Source organism: Nicotiana attenuata, chromosome 7 (assembly GCF_001879085.1).
Source record: "Nicotiana attenuata strain UT chromosome 7, NIATTr2, whole genome shotgun sequence".
NCBI lineage: Eukaryota > Viridiplantae > Streptophyta > Magnoliopsida > Solanales > Solanaceae > Nicotiana > Nicotiana attenuata.
In genome coordinates, this window is record NC_031995.1 from 47,816,143 (window position 1) to 47,831,576 (window position 15,434).

Below are 15,434 nucleotides of genomic sequence, written 5' to 3' on the forward strand. Positions count from 1 at the left end.
ATATATATATATATATATATATATATATATATATATATATATATATATATATATATATATATATATAATATATATATTTTCTACCCTTTCGGATTTTAAAGTTTTCCCTTTGTTTATCATTCATGTTCATAAAGGTTGTAATGCCTTAGCATGAAGTAAGGAACCGTTCGAGAGTTCGAACAATTTTGTACTCATTAGAGTTTTCGAGGCTTGAGATTATCGAAGCTTTGTATGATTTTGCCGGGGGTAGCCTTTTTTACCAGTTTATGAAAGAATTCGAAGGCTTGTTTTGTTACAGAATTCGGACGTTTCTGATCCGCGTTAATTTGGCCGTAGATTCTTTAATTCAGGATTTGCCCCTTGGGCTTATTTTTCTTGTTTTACTTCGAGCTTGCCCGAAGTTTCAGCTCAGAGTGGGGGTGGCCGTGGCCTATAAAAATTGAAGTTGCCTAAAAGGTCTTATGATTTCGAAGTTTTGATAATTCAATCTCGTTTATTTTTTGGACCGCAGTCCTCGAGCGTAGGGGTAATTATCCGAACTCCAGTTATGATCGGCCCTTAAGCCATAATAGATCAATGGTATAAATTTGTAAAGTAGAAATTTTTTTCTAAGGCATGAGATATTGGTAAGGAAAAATACTTCTCTTTATATTTGATTACACATGCGTACATGTTTTGTGTCAAGGCTCGACCAAACTACGCGGGCACGGTTCGTTTGATCGTTTGGCCCTTACAAATATTCCTATCGATGCCCTGATGCCATGAAGTAATTTCCTCGTAAAAAAATTGACACTCGAGGTTAATGCCCTCCAGTATTGGAGGTTGGTTGTAAAGAAGCCTCAGATACTGTTAACTTGTGCTAACTTAGCGCGATCAATGGTTGCCTCGTTAAAAATCTCGCCGGAAAACCCTTTTGGGACAAAACCGGTATAAGGAAAAAAGAGTGCAACCTGTGCTTTCAGACCTAAAGTCTTCGTGTCAAGGAGTCCAATGTTGTTTCTGATCGAACACCTGCTGGAGTTAGTTTAAAATATAAATGAAAATGGAAAGGGTCGTACCTTAGCAGTAGTATCGTTTTAGGTGCAATATGTTCCAGTTGCTCGGTAATCGTTCGCCGTTCATCATTCCGAGTGATCGATTCCAACCCTATACCACTATAGAATGGCAAGAGTGGTCGATGCAGCTTTTACCCGAGGGGTCGGGATCGATTTCCACAGAGAGCTAATATTGGTTTGGAATTGGGTTTCTATCTAATCTAGCTATGTGCGATGTTCTTAATTGCACTTCCTATCATTCTTTGTTTGGTTACCATTCTACTTTTACACTAATGAAGAATGAAAATAAGCTAAGTATGATATTTTTGTAAGGGTTTTCTCAATTGGTAAAAAGGCACTAGGGAAGTGACTTACACCTAGGTGAGTATCTAACGGGGTCTAAAACTTAGGGCAAACTTGTTTTAATTGGGATCATGATATAACCATTGCACATAGTTACTCACTCTATACCTCTCGGTAGTTTGAGTGACTTTTCCTTAATTGGCTTTCTCAAGCCCAATTGGGTGTTCAAACAATGCAAGCAAAATTGGCTCAAGTCGGGTATTACTATCTCTAGGTTTAACCCTTTAATTGGGGCTATCAATCTCTTGAATTCACCCTAATTCCTTGTTAGCCTGAATTTCCTAGACTTAGTCTCTCTTTCTCAAGAAGAGCCTAAGTCAAAAAGGCACAAATCAGTGTTTGCAACCACCAATTCAACAATTAAAGCATGAATCAAGCTAAATATCATTAACCCATAAACATTTAAGCCCTAAAATTGAAGACCCATTAAATAACCACACTAGGGTTGGGCCACAACCCTAGCTAATGGGTTTAGCTACTCATAATCAAAGAAGAAATTAAAGATTGAGATGAAATATAACCCATAAGAAGTAATTACAAGAGTAGAATGTAAGATTAATGGTTAACAAAGCTCTAAAATTACTCAAAAGAGCAAAAAGTTGTTGTTCACGTGTTCCTCTAACAACAGATACCCTAAAAATCTGAAAAAGAACTATTTATACACAACTAAATTTTTCAGACAAAATTGCCCCTACGGAGATTCCGCTGACAGCGGAAAACTGGTCGCCTCAGCGCTTGGACATCCGCGGCCGCGCAAAAGCAAGCGCGGACCGCGATTCTTCTCTTCTGAGCTGGATCTGGATTTGATTCTGCTGGGAGCAGAAAAGCCACCGCTTTAGCTCTATCTTTAACCGTGGCCGCGAAATATGTTCGCGGACCGCGCTTTTAAATTTGAGCTCCAATCTATAGTCCTCTGATTCTCAATTCCACTGAGAGCGAGATTTGGACCGCGACCACGTCCGATGATTCCGCTGCCGCGTAATTTCACCGCGAATAGCGGTGACTGTTAATCCCAAAAAAGTAACTCTCTAAACCTTACTACCGCTGAGAGCGTAATTAAGGATGCCTCAGCGGTGGACCCTCCGCGTCCGCTCTATTTCTTCGCTGTCAGCGCCTTTGACTCAACTTTGAACTTGTGCAGGTTTCACTCCTTTATGAGATGGTTATGACTTTCTTGTCTCTTTTTGACCAAACACTGCAAACAAGCACAATAAGTTAGCTTTCGGGAATACTTGTACACATTTTTAATCCAAAACCTAAGCAAAAAGGAGCATAAAATAGGCTAGAATCCCTAGTTATCAACTCCCCAAACTTAAGCTTTTGCTTGTCCTCAAGCAAACAAAGTAATTCCCACCTCCTCAAGATAAAAGAAAGGAAAATTTCAGCTGTCCTAAAGTAACCTCATCAAGCATCAATTGGGACTAACAATTACCCTCAACTCATATGCATTATTAACAATACACAACCTTTATAGCACCATGGCTTTAGTGCGACACAAAAGCATCAAGAGTTGACTCAACTCATCAAGGAAACTCTTTCTACCACATTGGTCATTGTGGAACCCAAACTCATACTCCTCGACTCTCCATATGCAAACCTCACTTTTAGATTGTAGCACTCAGAACGAGGATTGTGGAAAACACACTCATCTCTCTCAAAGGAAGGTCATAAGTCCGGCTCTAAGTACCATAAGCTTGCCCTTTATGTGAGTCACCACTAATGTAAGCTCACTCAACTCAAGATCATATAGGGCTTTTGCAGGAATGTAGTGAAGTCTTTTGGTTCAAGGTAGGATATATTGGTCTATGTAGATTTCATCTTTCCTTAAGCACTTCATTTTCTTCATTTGGCTCACATTTTCTTGACTCTTTGAGTCATTTACTTCTTTCTTAGGGGCTAGAGAGACACACTATCACTCTTTCTTGTTCATGTCGATCCTTTTTCTCCTTTCTAGTCTTTCCAAGCTTTTCATCTTAGCTTTTATTGAATACCTTCATTTCTTCTACATTGTTCACTTCCTTTTTGACTTTTTGGCTTTTCTTTCTTTTTCTTTTGCCTTCCCTTTTCTTCCTTTTGTACCTTCTATTACTTTTGCATTCCTCGTCTCTTCCCCCAAACTTATACTTTTGCCAACTTGTGCTAAGGAAAGATCGGGTGCCAAGAGAGGATCATTTTAGAACGGATAAAGGCTTGTATCATGGTTATTGAAAGAACAATGGCTATGGCTCAACGGGGTTGACTAGGGATATAATTTTTGGTGGGCTATGGATGTTTTTAAGTCTCAATTTGGATCAAGGAGAGCCTATAATCACTTCTCAATTCGAGCTATACTTAGGATTTCGCCTAGAAAAACATTCAAGGCAAGTTCTAGACTTATTGGCACGGGACTTGGACTAGTAAATCAATACCTCACCTCACAAGCTATTGGATTGCTAAAGAGACAGAGTTGAGGGCCCACAACAACCTTAGCTAAGATTTGAGCAACACAAATGGTCTCTAAAAAACCACTCGATTATTGTTTAGGCAATATAAGAGTCTAAAGGTCACAACTATCATCATCCTTTGCTCATCAATCTATTTTTAACCATAAGGTCAAAGGTAAATATGTTAGGCCCAAGTGAAGCTTTGCCTGAGGCACTATTGTTCACTAGCTACTATTTACACAAAAACGAAAAGAAAACAGACTCAAACCCTTAAGAAGGTTGTCATGCCATCCATCATCGGGAAGAGCCACCCGGTTCACACAAACTCCACATTTGGAAAGAACCGTGGCATTAATAAAACCAAAGGCTTATTGATTACGAAAACTTGTAAAAATAAGAAGCTACGAACTGAAAAAGAAGCTACTAAATGAAATAAGAAGCTTGCTATTAAGGAAAATTGCAAAAGAAGTTATGAAGTAAAATACGGAAAGTAAACTAAATAGGTACAATAGGGGATTGAGACAAATATACATAAGAGGGAATGAATATATACATGCAAAAGTAACTTTATATACATACCGAAATTGAAAAATAACGAAAAGTGAAAAATAAATGGTAAAGTTATATACGTACCAAAAGTGAAAAATAACAATAAAGAAAAATAAGTATCATAATTACAATCCAATTATAAAACCATCAAAATAGGACCACCCCCAAATAAATATTAGCATTGCCCTCAATGCTAATAGCAAAAAATAAGATCAAAGAGGGGTTAGAGAGTAAAGAAACCTCCCTATGGGTCTTTGTCTGCATGGGGTCCTATGGCTGGGTCCCTGGGTCACCTCCCTCGGGGTCCTGTGGCTAGCTTGAGGCACCTCCCTCAGGGTCCTCCATCTCAATCTCCAAGTCATCAGCCTGGGGAATCAGTCGTCTCCTCCTAGGCTCTCCATCAGCCTCCTGCTCCAGTACCTGCTCTACCTGAGCTGCTGGAATTGGGTCCTCTAATAATAGCTCCAATGGTATGTCGCCAGCTGATTTCATCTTTTCCACCTCTCCTCTCAACAGCTTCACTGACTCCTTTGAGGCCCGAGTCTTTTTCAGCTTCTTCGTCTGCTTGCTCAGCTCCTTAATTGATTTTCCTTGAACAGCCGGTGATCACCCTGGACATGATATTCCCGACATTGATCGGGTACCCCGCCATGATGGCCGCCACTATAATCGCCCGGGAAACCGGCATGTCACTGTCATGAGTAGTGGGGTCTAATCGGCTGCACACAAACGTCTCCCAACCCTTCGCCTCGAAGATCAGGGTGTTCCTGTAGATTGGGAACCCCGCTGTCAACCAAGCTGGAGTAGTACCCGGGAGAGCAAGTATTGATGCCAACCACGGGCGGGCCGCCTCATCCATGGCCACCTTCTCTAAGTACAACGATTCATCCTCATCATTGAATCTGGCATAGTCGTTCAGAGTCTTCCCATCAAACTTAATCTTCAAGTTTCGCACCTTGGTCACAATGTGCCCTTTTTGATGTGGGCGACATTGGCATAAAACTCTTTCACTAGGTGTTCATTGGCATTCGACAGCTTGCTTGTGAAGTGTTTCCACCTCATTCTGTCATCAAATTGCCGCTTCACATTGGGGTTATGGGGCAGAAGATCCCTTTCTATAAACTGACGCTCATGTATGAGTGACCTCTGAGGCTACCACTCCCGAAATTTGTGGTAGGCCTGCTCACTGACAAACCTCTGCTGCCACACCACTGGGTTTCTTTTTCTTGACAACCCTCCAGTCTGGGTGTCACCACCCCTCCCGTCATTAGGGATCTCAGCATCTATATTTATAGGGTCCTGTCCAGGTGAAGAGACTGGAATAGCTAGATGTGAAGTTGATGCTAAGGACTCACTACTCTCCGCTGAGCCATCAGACGACTCAGAAGAAGCAGGAGAAGTAGGAGAAGCTGGGGGTGTAGACACGTCTCTCAATCGAAATCTCCCTGGGAAGTCTGGTACATGAGTGGGCAGTGAATCACCCTCTGAGGCTTCCCGAGAGGGAACATAATCACTTCCCTCGGAGTGGGATGCAGCTCTGCCTGCAGCTCTGATATCCTTCCGCATTTTCCCAATGGACTGTCGTACTGCTAGGGGTAACTTGATTTGTCCTCGTCCCCTACCTCGAGAGGACTCTGCTCTCCCTTTTTGTTTCTCACTGCCACCTCTAGATTTGACCATTGTCTACATACACAATTAGTGAAAGATCATTAGTATTGGTGCTAGAAGAAGAAGTAAAGAAAAGCAGATGAACAATTGACAGTGTTTTAAAAAACTCTCAGACCCGCTGACAGTGGATAAAGAAGGGCGGCTGCGGAATGAATACCGTTGAGAGCGGAAAAAAGGGCCGTGACCGCGGAGGCATGGGGATCAGACTACCCTTCCTCTGATTCTAAAGACCCGCTGAGCGCGGAATTTGGGCGCGGCCGCGAAAGTTCCACCGCTGTTCGCAGAAAAACAACCGCGGTCGCAGACCCCTTTTTTGTACTTCTCTGAACATAGGTACCGCTGACCGCGAAAAATGAAACGCGGTCGCGTAAAACTAGCCGCTGTCAGCGGTATTTTCCTTCGTTGACTGCGGAATTCAAAACATTCCAAACTTAAATTTTGCACATGAACGCTGACCGCGGAAATACATCCGCGGCCGCGAAAATTAAAACTGGGCAATCCTAGGGTTTCACTTTTTTCTAGACATTAACGGGTATTATGAATATTTACTAATCTCTACTAGGCATCACTAACCACTAACTCATTAACCCTAACTAATTGTAGCATCAAATAATAACACTCATGAACCCTAGTTAAAATTAAAAGAAAAGAGGAAGAAGAAATAAAAACTAACAAAAAAGAAGAAAAGTACAAATTGAAGAACAATGATGAAATGAAATTACCTGTTGTGAAATGAGTGATGCGAATGGACTTCTAATTTGGTGTTTGTGCGGATTAGGGCTTAGATGAACAGTAAAAATGTGCTTGAGAAGTCAAAGAGCGAAAAGGGTAAAAGGTCTCCTGACCGTCTATTTATACTAACAGACTGGGACCCACCGAGCTTACCTGGCGCGATCGCGGAATTTCACCACGGTCCGCGCTTTTGACTTACAGAAGGGCTGCTTGTTTAACACTTCCGCTGAGAGCGGACAATGGGGCGCGACCGCGGAACTGCACCGCTGACCGCTAAAAATCCTCCGCGGACGCAGATGAAACTTCAAAGAAGTCTCATTTTAGACTTTTTAAGTCCGCGTCCGCTACCAGATTACGCCTCCACGAACTGGCCTCCGCTGACCGCAAAATTTGGAGCGCTTTCAGCGGTCCAACAACAGACTTTGCCAAATTTTTCCAGCTTTGTCCAGCACTGCATCAAACATTCCTACACACATCTCACAAACAGTTAGTCCAAAATAAATCCTACACTAAGAAGAAAATAAAAAAGAAGAAAAACACATGGGTTGTCTCCCAAGAAGCGCCTGATTTAACGTCGCGGCACGATGCAGGTTACCATCAATCATTTGAGATGGATCATTGCCACCACGTGGCTGTCATCAAACTTGCCAAGATAGTGCTTCACTCTTTGCCCATTAACTCTGAAGATTTCACCATTTTTGTTTTTCAAATATAGAGCACCAAACGGAGTTACATGCACCACCTCAAAGGACCACTCTATTTTGACTTGAGCTTTCCCGAAAACAGTCGTAACCGAGAGTTGAATAAGAGAACCAAGTCACCTTCCTTGAATTCCTTGATACGGGCATACTTGTCATGTAAGTACTTCATCTTGTCCTTATACAAGGACGAGCTGGAATAGGCATAAAACCGGAACTCGTTAAGCTCATTGAGTTGCTCTACCCGGAGATTTGCTGCAACATCCCATTCAAGATTTAACTTTTTCAAAGCCCATATTGCCTTGTGCTCTAACTCAACCGGAAGATGGCAAGCTTTCCCAAATACCAACCGGTACGGAGACATACCAATTGGAGTCTTGTAAGCAGTCCTGTAAGCCCACAAAGCATCACCCAGTTTCTTTGACCAGTCAGTCCTATTTGCATTGACAGTCTTTGACAATATGCTCTTTATCTCCCTGTTGAAGACCTCAACTTGCCCACTAGCCTGAGGATGGTAAGGGGTTAAAACTTTGTGATTGACACCATACTTTGCAAGCAAAGTCTCAAATGCCTTATTGCAGAAATGAGAACCCCCATCACTGATGATTGCTCTAGGAGTGCCAAATCGAGTAAAGATATTCTTCTTAAGAAAAACCACCACACTCCGGGCCTCGTTGTTGGGTAAAGCCACGACCTCAACCCACTTGGAAACATAATCAATGGCCACCAGAATGTACGTGTTGCCACATGAACTCACAAAAGGTCCCATGAAGTCAATGGACCACACGTCAAATATGTCAACCTCAAGAATAGTGGTGAGAGGCATTTCATCCTTCTTTGAAATTCCACCAGCTCTCTGACACTCATCACATCTCTTCACAAGCTCGCCCGCATCCTTGTACAATGTAGGCCAATAAAAACCACAGCTAAGCACCTTTGAAGCTGTCCTCGCCCCACCATGATGACCATCGTAGGGAGAGGAATGACAAGCATCAAGAATACTTATTTGCTCCTCTTCCGGAACACATCTCCAGATCACACCATCATTACAAATTTTGAACAAATAAGGCTCATCCCAGTAGTAGTCCAAGCTATCCCGTTTAAGCTTCTTCCTTTGGTTAGAAGAGCTCACATGGAACAATGCCGGTCACAAGAAAGTTGGCATCATCCGCGAACCAAGGCATGCTATTCACAGATACGAAGAGGAGTTGCTCATCGGGGAATGAATCATTAATTGCGGGGCCATCACGGAGCCTCCCCTCTTCCTCCAAGCGGGACAAGTGGTCCGCCACTTGGTTTTCACACCCTTTTCGATCAACAATCTCAAGGTCAAACTCTTGAAGCAATAGAACCCATCTCATCAACCGAGCCTTAGAATCCTTCTTGGCCATCAAGTAGCAGAGTGCTGCATGGTCATTATGAACTATCACCTTGGCACCAATGAGATAAGGCCTAAACTTCTCCATTGAAAACACAATTGCTAGCAACTCTTTTTCCGTCACCGTGTAATTTACTTGAGTATCATTCATTGTTTTTCTTGCATAATACACCGGGTGAAACATCTTGTTTACTCTTTGACCCAACACCGCTCCTACCACAACATCACTTGCGTCGCACATGAGCTCAAAAAGTAAGCTCCAATTGGGTGCGGTAATAATGGGAGTGGTTGTCAGTTTGTACTTGAGAAGTTCAAAAGCTTTCATGCATTCATCATTAAACACGAACTTTGCATCCTTTTCCAATAATTTGCACAAAGGATTCACTACCTTAGAAAAGTCCTTGATGAACCTTCGGTAGAACCTCGCATGCCCAAGAAAACTCCTAACCCCCTTGACTGAAGTAGGAGGAGGAAGTTTTGAAATCACTTCAATCTTCGCCTTGTCCACCTCTATTCCATTCTTTGAGATCTTATGGCCAAGTACATTGCCCTCCTCGGCCATAAAGTGGCATTTTTCCCAGTTAAGCACAAGATTTGTCTCTTCACACCGGGCTAGCACCTTTTCAAGATTCTTCAAACACTCATCAAAGGGGTCACCCACAACACTAAAATCATCCATGAATACTTCCAAGAAATCCTCCACTATGTCCGTAAAGATAGCCATCATACACCGCTGGAAGGTAGCCGGTGCATTACACAAACCGAATGGCATCCGTGAAAATGCAAAGGTCCCGTACGGGCATGTGAAGGTGGTTTTCTCTTGGTATTCCAGAGAAATCAAAATCTAGTTGTAACCTGAGTACCCATCCAGAAAGTAGTAGAAGGCACAACCAGCAAGTCTATCCAGCATTTGGTCAAGAAAGGGCAATGGAAAATGATCTTTGCGGGTGACTTTATTCAGCTTTCGGTAGTCCATGCACACCCTCCATCCGGTGACAGTACTGGTGGCAATCAACTCATTTTGCTCATTGGTGACCACAGTCATACCACCCTTCTTCGGCACACATTGCACCGGTAAAGTCCAAGAACTATCCGAGAAACCCCTGCATCTAACCACTTGATCACGACAACCTCTTGCATAGCCTCGTTCAACCTCCTTTGATGTTCCACGGAGGGCTTGGCATCATCTTCAAGTATAATCTTGTGCATGCAAAAAGTGGGGCTTATCCCCCGAATATCATCTAGAGTCCATCCAATTGCCTTTCCTACTTTGGAGCACCTCTAATGTGGCATATACCTGCACGTTAGTAAGACAAGAAGAAAGAATAACAGGTAAAGTTGAACTAGGGCCCAAGAATTCATACATGAGGTGTGAAGGCAAAGGCTTCAACTCCAAAACGGGAGGTTCCTTAATTGAGGGCTTTGTTGCCGGAGTGTTTTTGTTCTCAAGATCCAAAGAAAGCTTACGGGGCTCATAAGAATAAGAACCCATTCCGTGCAAAGCATTGACACACTCCACCCTACCTTCATCTCCATTCACATCAAGGTTCAACAATACCGCTTCTAAAGGATCCTCCACATTGATCATGGCACTAGTATCATCAACTATCACCTCCGTGACAAGATCCACAAAAGAGCAAACTTTAGTACTATTCGGCTGCCTCATTGATTTGCACACATGAAAGGCAACTTTTTCGTCACCTACCCGGAAGGTGAGCTCCCCTGATTCCACATCAACCAATGTCTTCCCAGTTGTTAGGAAAGGCATTCCCAATATTATAGGCACATCATAGTTGACTTCGCAGTCGAGAATCACAAAATTAGCAGGCAAAATAAACTTGTCCACCCGGACAAGAACATCATCAATAATCCCAAGCGGCCTCTTCATTGTTCTATCCGCCATTTGCAATCTCATTGAAGTAGCTCTCGATTGACAAATACCCAATGTTTTGAATACGGAGTAAGGCATCAAATTTATACTTGCTCCCAAATCACACAATGCCTTTGCAAAATTCGCAGTTCCAATGGTACATGGAATGGTGAAAGCGCCGGGATCTTCAAGCTTTAGAGGCATCGAGTGCACAATTGCACTTACTTGATGAGTCATTTTGATGGTCTCACAATCCATAGATCTCTTTTTAGTCACCAAGTCCTTCATAAACTTGGCGTAATCCGGCATTTGCTCAAGAGCTTCCACCAAAGGAACATTGATCGACTAGCTTTTCATCATCTCAATGAACTTCTTAAATTGGTTTTCATTCTTTTGCTTCGCAAGTCTTTGAGAGTAAGGTGGAGGAGGCCTTGGCAAGGGAGCCTTAGCCTTGGGCACTACCGTTTTCGGTGTATCTATACGTGTTCCCTAGACGGGTTCACGTCATTTTGAGTCTCCACCTCATCATCATGAATATCAATTCTCGCTTCAGCATTCAAATTCTCTTCACTCGCTCATCAACTATAGGAACATCATCATCTTGCACTTCAACCTCATCATTCACAACTACCTTTTGCTTGGAGGTATTCACTTCACCACCTATACTGCTTCTTGTGATCACCGCCATTGCATGCCCGGTATTGTTCCCACTCTTTGGGTCTACTACCGTATCACTAGGTAGAGCCCACTTAGGGAGAGTACTCAAATATTGTGAAATATGGCCAAGTTGAACCTCCAAGTGTCGGATTGAGGTATTATGGGATGGCAACTGGGCATCAGAGTCGGCATTCTTTTTCATCATTTGTTCAAACATCATCTTGATCCTTCCCATCTCATTGTTTGACGAGCTAGGACCTTGGGACGGAAATGGAGGTAGGTTGTTTGGTTGTTGATACATCGGAGGCCTTTGAAAGCCTTGTCCCCGATTCCCTTGATTGCCAATATTCCAACCCCCTTGGTTGTTGTTTCCTCCCCAATTGCTATTGTTGCCACTCCATTCGCCCTGGTTGTTCTGGTTGCCCCAATTCTGATTGTTGTTCCCCCAGTTGCCATTTCCTTGTTGGTTTTGATTCCTCCAATTTCCTTGGGATCTCCACTGTTGTTGTTGGTTAGGAGCATTGCGCCTTTGTCCTTATTGTTCACGTACTGGACTTCTTCATTTTGCTCATCATACCCATCATCTTGGTTGAAACCACTACTACCCTGCTCATATTGATCCGAATTTCCTTGACTTTGTTGACCTCTTTGTCGCCTCTTGTTGACCAACATGTTTATCCCTTCCATAGCATTTACTTGTCTTGGCGCTTGAACTTGCTGCAATTGAGCTTTTGCCAACTGGTTCATTATTGTCGTCAACTCCGCTATTGCTTGACCATGGTCGTGGGGCTCTTTGTGCAGGTGAATGAAAGTGGTATCACCCTGTGGCACATTAGCTCGACCTTTCCAAGCCGAGGAAGTATCTGCCATCTCATCCAATATGTCACACGCCTCAGCATAAGGTGTGTTCATAAAATTTCCCCCTGCTAGCTGGTTTACTACACACTGATTGGTCGTGTTAATGCCACGGTAGAATGTTTGCTAGATAATTGCTTCGGTCATGTCATTGTTCGGACATTCTTTCACCGTAGTCCGATACCTCTCCCAGATCTCATGAAGTGGTTCATTAGCTTCCTGTTTGAAGGCAAGATCTCATCTCTCAATGTCGCCATATGCCCCGTCAAGAAAAACTTAGCTATAAACTTGTCCGCCAAATCTTCCCACGTAGTGATGGAATGGTTGGGAAGTCTTTCGAGCCAGTCCAAAGCTTTCCCTCTAAGTGAAAAAGGGAACAATCTCAATCTCAATGCATCCTCCAACACATTCGTCTATTTGCTTCCCCAACAGGTATCCACAAAGCCCTTTAGATGTTTATATGCATTCTGATGGGGAGCGCCTGTGAAGTACCCTCGTTGCTTCAATAAAGTCAACATCATATTTGTAATCTGGAAATTGCCCGCCCGGACCCGGGGTGGTACAATTGGACTTGCGTAACCCTCATTTGGAAGCACCCGAGGAACAACTCGTGGAGAAGGCGGGGGAGGGTCTGGAATGTTGTCATTGTCCTGGCGGCCTCTTCTTTGACCTTGAGGTACTAGAGGCACCTCATCTTCAGCATTACCATCTATCTCCTCCCCTGGAATAACATTGCCAATTGGATCATTGTGTGCCATGTTGTACCTAAATTGATTAATCACACAAGTTAGTAAAACAGAAGGAAAGAAAAACAAGTCACAAAACTAGTTAGATAGATAGCCAAAACCGTTTAGCTCCACGACAACGGCGCCAAAAAGTGATCGGTTCCAACCCTATACCACTATAGAATGGCAAGAGTGGTCGATGCAGCTTTTACCTGAGGGGTCGGGATCGATTTCCACAGAGAGCTAATATTCGTTTGGAATTGGGTTTCTATCTAATCTAGCTATGTGCGATGTTCTTAATTGCACTTCCTATCATTCTTTGCTTGGTTACTATTCTACTTTTACACTAATGAAGAATGAAAATAAGCTAAGTATGATATTTTTGTAAGGGTTTTCTCAATTGGTAAAAAGGCACTAGGGAAGTGACTTACACCTAGGTGAGTATCTAACGGGGTCTAAAACTTAGGGAAAACTTGTTTTAGTTGGGATCATGATATAACCATTGCACATAGTTACTCACTCTATACCTCTCGGTAGTTTGAGTGACTTTGCCCTAATTGGCTTTCTCAAGCCCAATTGGGTGTTCAAACAATGCAAGCAAAATTGGCTCAAGTCGGGTATTACTATCTCTAGGTTTAACCATTTAATTGGGGCTATCAATCTCTTGAATGCACCCCAATTCCTTGTTAGCCCGAATTTCCTAGACTTAGTCTCTCTTTCTCAAGAAGAGCCTAAGTAAAAAAGGCACAAATCAGTGTTTGCAACTACCAATTCAACAATTAAAGCATGAATCAAGCTAAATATCATTAACCCATAAATATTTAAGCCCTAAAATTGAAGACCCATTAAATACTCACACTAGGGTTGGGCCACAACCCTAGCTAATAGGTTTAGCTACTCATAATCAAAGAAGAAATCAAAGATTGAGATGAAATATAACCCATAAGAAGTAAGTACAAGAGTAGAATGTAAGATTAATGGTTAACAAAGCTCTAAAATTACTCAAAAGAGCAAAAAGCTGCTTTTCACGTGTTCCTCTAACAACAGATACCCTAAAAATCTGAAAAAGAACTATTTATACACAACTAAATTTTCTGGACAAAATTGCCCCTACGGAGATTTCGCTGACAGCGGAAAACTAGTCGCCTTAGTGCTTGGACATCCGCAGCCGCGCAAAAGCAAGCGCGGACCGCGGTTCTTCTCTTCTGAGCTGGATCTGGATTTAATTCCGCTGGGAGCGGAAAAGCCACCGCTTTAGCTTTATCTTCAACCGCGGCCGCAAAATATGTTTGCGGACCGCGCTTTTAAATTTGAGCTCCAATCTATAGTCCTCTGATTCTCAATTCTGCTGAGAGCGAGATTTGGACCGCAACCGCATCCGATGATTTCGCTGTCGCGTAATTTCACCGTGGATAGCGGTGACTGTTAAGCCCAAAAAAGTAACTCTCTGAACCTTACTACCGCTGAGAGCGTAATTAAGGACGCCTCGGCGGTGGACCCTCCGCGTTCGCTCTATTTCTTCGCTGTCAGCGCCTTTGACTCAACTTTGAACTTGTGCAGGTTTCACTCCTTTATGAGCTGGTTATGACTTTCTTGTCTCTTTTTGACCAAACACTGCAAACAAGCACAATAAGTGCTTTCGGGAATACTTGTACATATTTTTAATCCAAAACCTAAGCAAAAAGGAGCATAAAATAGGCTAGAATCCCTAGTTATCACCGAGCTTGTAAGACCCTTTTCCAATGATTTCGAGAACCTGATACGGTCCTTCCTAGTTTGGACCCATCTTCCCTTCATTTGGATTTCGGGTGTTGAGGGTGACCTTTCTTAGCACCAAGTCCACGATGTTAAAATGTCGAAGATTGGCTCTTCAATTGTACTATCTTTCGATCCGCTGTTTTTGAGCGGCCAATCGGACGAAGGCAGCTTTGCGTCTTTCATCCAACAATTCTAGGCTCGTATTCATGGCCTCGTTATTTAATTCTTCTGTTGCATATCGAAACCCGATGCTGGGTTCTCCGACTTCAATTGGGATTAGAGCTTCGACGCCATAAACTAATAAGAACGGTGTTTCTCTGGTACTGGATTTCGATGTTGTGCGGTATGCCCATAGAACTTCGGGCAGTATCTCTCTCCATTTCCCTTTGGTGTCGATCAATCTCTTCTTAAGGTTCTTATTGATGGTTTTACCAGTCGATTCGACTTGTCCGTTCCCGCTCGGATGATAAGGCGGCGATATGATTCCTTTGATCTTGTGATCCTCGAGAAACTTAGTCATTTTGATGCCGATGAATTGCTTTCCATTATCACATACGATCTCGGAGGGCATCCCTAATCGACATATGATGTGATCCTATATGAAGTCTATGACTTCTTTTTCTCTGACTTTCTCGTAAGCCTATGCTTCAACCTACTTAGAAAAATAATTAGTCATAAATAAAATAAATTGAGCTTTACCTGGGGCCGATGGAAGAGGGCCGAC